The sequence below is a fragment of the Taudactylus pleione genome, unplaced genomic scaffold (assembly GCF_031769625.1).
Source record: "Taudactylus pleione unplaced genomic scaffold, aTauple2 ptg000066l, whole genome shotgun sequence".
NCBI classification, from domain to species: Eukaryota; Metazoa; Chordata; class Amphibia; order Anura; family Myobatrachidae; genus Taudactylus; species Taudactylus pleione.
This window is the reverse complement of record NW_028284468.1, coordinates 20,696,918-20,705,223: the sequence shown is the minus strand read 5'-3', so window position 1 is coordinate 20,705,223 and position 8,306 is coordinate 20,696,918.

Sequence of the window (8,306 nt, the reverse complement as noted above, 5' to 3'; positions counted from 1 at the left end):
GCAGCACTACACTACACTACACAGCCCAGCCAGCCCTAACTCCCACCCTCCCTCTTCACTGTCCACAGCCGAGTGAGAAAATGGCGCTGACATGGGTACCTTATATAGGATCCAAAACCCACGAGACTCGGAAGGCGGGATGATGACGTTTTGCCTCGATTTCAGATCCGAGTCAGGCGGGAAAAGTCGAGCCTGACTCGGATCGGACTCGGATCGGGGGGGCTCGGGGGGGTTCAGATTTCAGAAATCCGAACCCGCTCACCCCTAGTATCGTGTGCAAAGTAGGTACCCAGTCAGCACTTCCCTAACCAAAGTGGGGGCACAAGCACAGGCTTGGACTTGGACACTGGGAATTTGTAGCCACGCCCTCTATCACGGTAGGGTGTGGCCTATGGCACCATTCGTTAATAGCAGACTGCAATGCAGCTGCTTGTCTGGCAGTCAACAGGGCTGTGACTGACCTGACCGGCAGCTACATGCAGGGGACTGGACCATACTGCAGTCTGACTCAGCACTGCAGTGCACTATTGGGTAATAAATCACAGTAGTCACTGCAAAGAGGTCAGAGTGCTCGGACTGGAGGAGCCCATCACATGCTACACTGACCCATGAAGATCATCAGCAGCACAGCCTCATGGGAGTGACACATTGTTAGGCTGACAGGCTGTGACTGCTGCTATGCTGGCTGACTGTGGCTGGTGTGGCTTCTGGTAAAATGGTGTGGGCACTACAGTGTGGCATAATGTGTTTGCACTACAGGTGGCATAATGTGTGAGCACTAAGGTGTGGTATGTGTGGGTGCTAAATTGTGGCATAATGTGTAGACACTACAGGTGGCAAAATGTGTGGGCACTACAATGTGGCATAATGTGTGGGTACTTCAATGTTGCATATTGTGTGGGCACTACAGGTGGCATATTGTGTGGGCACTATAGTGTTGCATTATGTGTGACATTCTTGCCAACTCTCCCTGATTGTTAGGGAAACTCCCTGAAGAGTCTAGTAATCGCCCTGATTGCATCTTACACCCATTATGAAGCTGTTATATATATATTGTGATAGGATCACTGGTAAAGTGGTCTGTGGCAGGTACATTTGTCCCAGGTTCCTGTCTTTTGTGTTTTAAACCCCCAGGAGAAAGTCTGCAGTGTAGCAGGCTTGAGTTTCAGCTTTTTGAAAAGCCGGTTTGGGACCTGGGGGTTGTGGGTGAGAGGAGAGGGAGGGCTCCACCCATGGCCACTCCAGGTTTTGGTTCTTGCAGCCTGGTAACAGGCTTGTTAGTTTTCCACCTGAGAGTGGTCAATATAAGCCTAGTGTGTTTAGGGTTGATTGTCTCACCTGGGAGAGCAGACAGGGAGTTTGCTCAGAGACACTTGAAAACCTAACTGTGAGTGTTGTGCTGTGCCTTTTGTTGCTGGTGAGGGCATTAGGCCCTGCCAGGTTCTGGTAGTGAGGGAACCACCTGTGAAATTAGTGCCCCGACAGGGCTAGGATTTATGTTTATGTTTTCTTTATGTTATTTCTGACATTTGTACAATAAAGACTGGCGCCGACCAGCTTGTACTCGCATCCAGACTGGTGTGCTGCTTCCCTGCTGCTGTGTGTGTGTGTAAGGAAGGAGTCCCCTACCCAGGAGAGGGACCTCCTAATCTGACTGTGTCACAATATATATATACATATATATACAGAGATATATACATTCAAATGGGATCTTTAGTATCATTTCTCTGCATTGGTTATAAGAGACAATGGCCCTCATTCAGAGCCGTACGCTCTGAGCAGAGCGCACGCTCTGAATGAGGGCCGGGCTCCATTTTCATGGAGCATCCTCCTGGACGCTCGTATAGCTGTGGGTCACCACCCACAGGCTATACGAGCGTGCATTGTGATGGTCGTGATGGTCGAGACCATCGCGACCATCGAATTTGCGAGCCGGAGCCTGCGGTTGAGGTTTTCAACCGCAAGCTCCGGAGTGATTTTGGCTCTATCAGAGCCAAAATCACTCCCACTGACATCACTAGTGATGTCAGTGGGCCGGCTTCTGACGGGAGGCATTCCCTTAGGAACGCCCCCGTCAGGGAGGCACGCCCACCAAAGGGGGCGTGCTGTCAATCAACATTGACAGCACGCCCCCTTTGATCGGACACAACGAGCGAAGGACTTTCCTTCGCTCATCGCGTCTGGCGCATGCGCATGACGGAGCTCCCTCCGTCGTGCGCATGCTCAGTCCATAACATCGACCCACTTGCGAGCGGACAGCCGCTCGCGAGTATGTCTGAATCAGGCCCAATGATCCCCATGGCTACATGAATTATCTGAAAAGTATTAGTGTGTTTTCATCAACAAGTAAATCTTACTAACTGCTTTGGGACTCGGATGTAAGTCAATTTCATGACATGCCTCTCAGATGTAGCAATACACACCCACATTAATGCCGCTTCATATGTGTTGCTTTCACAATCTCCCTGACAATCTTTTTCAAAATTAGGCAAGTATGATGTTTGGGCACTACAGTGGCATCATGTGTGGGTACTACAATGTGGCATAATATGTGGACACCATAGGCATCAGAATGAAACATTTGAGAGAGTGGCAGCTTGGGAGGGTCAGGGACTATGCATTTTTTTCAATAGGCTGCACAGCCCCTGCAATGTACAGAGGAGGACAAGGTGTAATGTGCGGTCTTTAAATTAAAAGACTGCACATTACATCTCCTTCTCCTCCCAGAGTGCAGGGGCTGTGCATCCTACTATTGCTAAAATGCACAGTCCCTGCCTCCTGCTGCAACAGAGAGAGGGAGGGACAGAGGAAGAGGGGGGTGCTGTCTACATTAAATTATATTGCCTCCCCCAAAATAAATTGTTCTGACGTCCCTGGTGGGCACTACAGTGTGGTATAATGTGGGGGCACTATAGTGTGGCATAATGTGTGGGGCACTACAATGTGGTATAATGTGGATGCACTACAGTGTAACACAATGTATGGGCACTACAGGTGGCATAATATGTTGGCACTACAATGTGACATAATGTGTGGGCACTAGGGTGTGACATAAAGTAGTGTGCACTACAGAGTGGAATAATGTGTGGGGATAATTTTGATGGACTACAGTGTAGCTTAATGTGTGGGCACTACAGGTGGCATAATGTTGGGGCACTACAATGTGGCATAATGTGTGGGCACTACAGTGTGGTATAATGTGGGGGCACTATAGTGTGGCATAATGTGGGGGCACTACAGTGGAGCTGTAGCATAATGTGTGGGCACTACAATGTGGCATAATATGTGGGTACTGCAATGTGGCATATCATGTGGGCACTACAAGTGGCATAATGTATGGGCACTACAGTGTAACATAATGTGTGGGTACTACAGTGTGGCATAATATGTTGGCACTACAGTGTGGCATAATATTGTGGCACTATAGTATGTCATAATGTGTGGGCACTACAGTTTGTTACAATGTGGAAGCATTACAGTGTAGCATAATGTGTGGGCACTATAGGTGGCATAATGTGTTGGCACTACAATGTGACATAATATATGGGCACTGGGGTGTGGCATAATATGGAAGGCACTACAGTGTGGTATAATGTGGAGGATAGTGTGGATGCACTACAGGTGGAATAATGTGTGGGCATTACAATGTGGCATAATGTGTGGGCACTGGGTGTTGCATGATGTGGAGGGCAGTACAGTGTGGCATAAAGTGGGAGCACTACAGTTTGGCATTATATGTGGGCAATGGGGTGTGGCATAATGTGGGGGGCATTACAGTGTGGACTAATGTGGGGGCACAATAGTGTGGCATACTCACCACTCACCACTATCTATATGCACTACTCCCCTGATCCCTCCTTAACAAACACTATCTCTCTACACTACCTCCCTGACCCCTCCATTCTCACCACTACCTAGCTGCACTAATCCCCTGACCCCTCCCTACCAAACACTATCTCTCTGCACTAGCTCCCTGACCCCTCCATATTCATCACTACCTATCTGCACTATTCCGTTGACCCATCCATATCAAACACTATCTCTCTGATGTTTGTACTACCTCCCTGGCCCCTCCATACCAAACACTGCACTATCTACATGATATGCCAACATAACTGACTGCCATGCACAGAAATAGATCACTGACCTCTCCCACTATTATGTAGAGAGATCTATAGTATTCCATTTTTAGTGTATAAAAGGGTTATAAATTATATCAATACTTTCTCCCATTATAGTTGGCCACACCCCATCCAGTGACTTGGCACACCCCATTGTGGGCCTCTATTATTGCATTCCCCTGTGGTCCCTTCATGCTTCAGTCCACCACTGCACAATCATGTGCCAAAGGAGATCAATGGTTTGTCTTTTTTTCAGCTGTAGTGCTATCACTTTTTGGTGGCACAAGTTAGACAGAAATAAAGTTATGACCATGGTACAAATGGAAAGGCGACAACCAAAAAAAAGTAGTTGTTCTTGCTCCCATCAAGATGTGGTATGTTTTGTCAGCATTCATACTGTTGACATTGACCACATCATATCTGATAAATGTTGACATGATTTGAATTTTGACAGAAGGTTCCTAGAGGTCTAGTGGTGAATTACCCAGTATGGAGGGTCCATCAGCTCCAGCTACTGGTCCGACGGTAACATCATGATGACTTCTTGGTGATCCTGCAGTGTTTCCAGCTGTGAGTATCGCTAACCTCTAATCCTCCCTCTGGTGCCTAACCCTCTTCTCCTGTAGTCTAAACCTTACCTTCCGCTGCTGGTCCATACAGAATGTTCACATGTCCACATTGTGAACATGTTGACATTCTGCAGATGCCAACATGTTCAATGTTGTAATTCAACAAAGTCAACATCATAACTGTCAACATTGTGGTGTAGACATTATGTCTACATCCCCATTGACTTGCCTACCATAGGGACAAGGATTACGTGCATCCTCCAACCTGTTCAAAAGATTCATGCACACCATATTAACATGATATTAACATGTTACATGTTCCCAATAACCTTTATAAGTCTAAAGCACAAGAAGTGGGGGAGATGTTACCAGGGCAGCCATCAGGGGATACTGCCCATACTTACCAACCACTGTGCCACAGAGTCAGAGGGGGTGGTCTGTCCATTCCTAGCCCACCCACTTGCTCACTTGCTAGCTTTTAACATCCCCCAACCATGCAATGCAATGCAGTGACACGAGGTCCGCTTCTACTGTCAAAGCCGAGCAATAAAGTTTTTTATTTTCTTGTGAGCTGATGCACATGTGATGTCATGCCACTGAAAGGGAGAGGAGTTGCAGCATGTGAGCCTGAAGAGAAGAAGGTAAGTGTCATGTCATGCGGGGGCTGGCGGACTAAGACAGAAGGGGGACTGGCAGGTGGAGAAAAGAAGGGAGGCTGGCTTGCAAAGACAGAAGGGGACTGGCAGGCATAGACATAAGGGGGGCTGGCTGGCAGAGACATAAAGGGGGCTGGCTGGCAGAGACATAAGGGGGGCTGTCTGGCAGAGACAGAAAGAAAGAATGGGTGCTGGGTGTGCCATCATGGCTGCCCAATACATGGTGTAGCAGAAAAGCTCATTTCACATCAGCATGGGCATAACTGCACATGATATTGTGTTGGTAGAAACATGTAAATTTCCCTTATCCATTTATGTACTGTAGCACCATTTGTATGTTAAATGCTTTGAGCATTTGTGCTGTGTAATCTATGAGGGGTTGTCAGAAGGTCTGTCTTCCTGAACAGCCATAAACCTGTCTCACTGTATATGGCATGAAAGAGATATGTCTGTGGAACTATACGACAGCTAACCAGACCCTTGCTAAAACAGTCATTAAGAGCCGGTGTTTAGGGAACAAGAATGGTTGTTATACAGAGATGTGTGAATTTCTTCAACTAGTCAGCTGTGTACATTTATGACCCCAGCCTGCTTCCCAACTTCAAAGAGAGCTGAATGTGTAACTAAAGAGCCCTTGCTCATGTGGCCAGGAAACCCTGAGCTTCAGACAGCTAGACAATCCACTCTGAGCTGAAAAGGGTTAAAATCACCCCAGGGAGGGAGGTGCAGGGGTGCCTTGCAAAGCATGCATAAATATGTGACTCAACCCATGCTTATTGTTCACTCTGAATGAGGATATCGAAGGATACAGATGATCCAGAGTTCATCACTGGGAAGGTCTCATCCCAGAACCATTTAATCTGCCGTGACTTGAAGGGTTTGTTTCCCCCTTTATTTTATTTTATAGAAAGTGTCAGTAACTGTATGATTCTTTTTAACAATATTATATTCTTTGTAACTTTTTGAACATAAGCTTTGAAGATACTCTTGAATTAAACATTAATTCTAGTTCTGGATCTGTGTTTTTATGACCCAAGGCCTCATATGGCTCATGTTACCTATGTTTCTAAGTATTGACTATTGCGTATGCAGGTGAGAGCAGAAGCTCACCTTATGCTTTAGCATAACAGTTTTCTTCTGATGGTGGCAGTTACCAGGTTCAGTTAACCACACATGCTGAGGTAACCTGTAAAAGTCACAGGCAGTGACTCTCAGATTGGTGTACCTTGAGGGCTGGCTTGCAGGAACTTGACACATGGCACCTCTTCCCAGCACCTGAGAAGCTACCATAACCATATACTGGTGGAGGGCTCCATGTCAGACCATCAGATGCTGCTTCAGTTTATCTATAGCCTGTCTCTACTCATTTATGTCACTGCTCCTCAGCAGCTTCTCATGCCAGTGTGATTCTCCTCCCCCCACAACTCCATGTCCCACTCCTTCCAGGTGGCAGCTCTAGCCGCGGACCTGTGCTGCGGGCCTGAGCATAAGTGCGGCTGCAGATTTTCTAGGATCTGGATGTCAACAAGGATGCACCAGACAGAGCTGCGGGTTAAAGGGCATGGGAGGCAGGGGCCTGGGGCACTAGTGACTGAGTCTGGGGGCAGAACTTTGGTGGAGCAACTTCTCGGCAGTGAAGCAGTCGGCAGTAGACTGGGCATTTCGTGATTTGTAGTTCCACCAAAGTAGCAGTCTTACAGTATCTTGACTCAAACTCAGTCCTCAAAGCCCCACATCAGGTGATTTTTCCCCTCTCTCTGGGGTATCAGGAGGGTTTCCCACTACTCTGACTCCCAGAAGCATGTGCTGACTGGGAGTCGGAGCCGAGGTGAAGCGCACGTCATTCAGGCAGAGCGCACAGTTATTTAGAGGAGCCACACTTCTGGGTTCTAGTGCCATTAACGAGACTCCAGCACCAGCTACAGTGCAGCAAGATGCAGCTTCACAGGGGACTGCATATGGTGACCACAACAAGAAGTATCTCTCTCTGACATCTCCCCTTCTGTCTCTCTCATTTCCACTTATTCCTCCTCTTCTCACTCTCTTTTATCTCCCCTGATTTCTACTCTTTCTCTCTATCCTGTTTCCCCCTATTCCCCCCTCTCTCTCTCACCTCACCCTATTCCTAAACTCTGCCGTCTACCCCTATTCTTCCTATGTATACCATATCCCCCTATTCCTACTCTCTATCTCCCATCTCCCCCTATTCCTCCTCTCTCTCCTCTCTCCCCCAATTCCTTCTCTCACTCCCAGCTCCCTCTTTCTCCTATGTCTCTCCCAGCTTCCCCTATTCCTTCTCTTTCTCTCCTGGCTCCCCCTGTTTCTCCTATGTCTCTTCCAGCTTCCCCTATTCCTTCTCTCTGTCTCCTGGCTCCCCCTATTCCCACTTTCTCTCTCCCATCTCGCCCTATGCCTTCTCTCTCTCTCCCAGCTCCCCCTATTTCTCCTATGTCTCACCCAGCTTCACCAAATCCTTCCCGCTCTCTCTCTCTCTCCCGAATCAACCTATTCCTTCACTTTCTCTCCAAGCTTTCCCTATGTCTTCTCTCTCCTGGCTCAACCAATTCTTCTCTCTCTCTCCCACCTCTTCCTTTTCCTTCTCACTCTCCCGATTCTCCCTATTCCTTCTCTCTCTCTCTCCCGGTTCTCCCTATTCCTTCTCTCCCTCCCAGCTCTCCCTATTCTATGTCTCTCTTGACTTCCCCAAGTCTCTCTCTCTCTTGCTCTCTCTCTCGCTCTCTCTCTTGGCTCTCTCTCGGCGCTCTCTCTCTCTCGTCTCTCTTTCTCTCTCGGCTCTCTCTCTCTCTCGGCTCTCTCTCGGCTCTCTCTTTCTCTCTCTCCCGGCTCTCTCTCTCTCGGCTCTCTCTCATCTCTCTCGGTTCTCTCTCTCTCTCCCAGCTCAACCTATCCCTTATATCTCTCCTGGCTCTCCCTATTATTTTTCTCTCCTGGCTCAACCT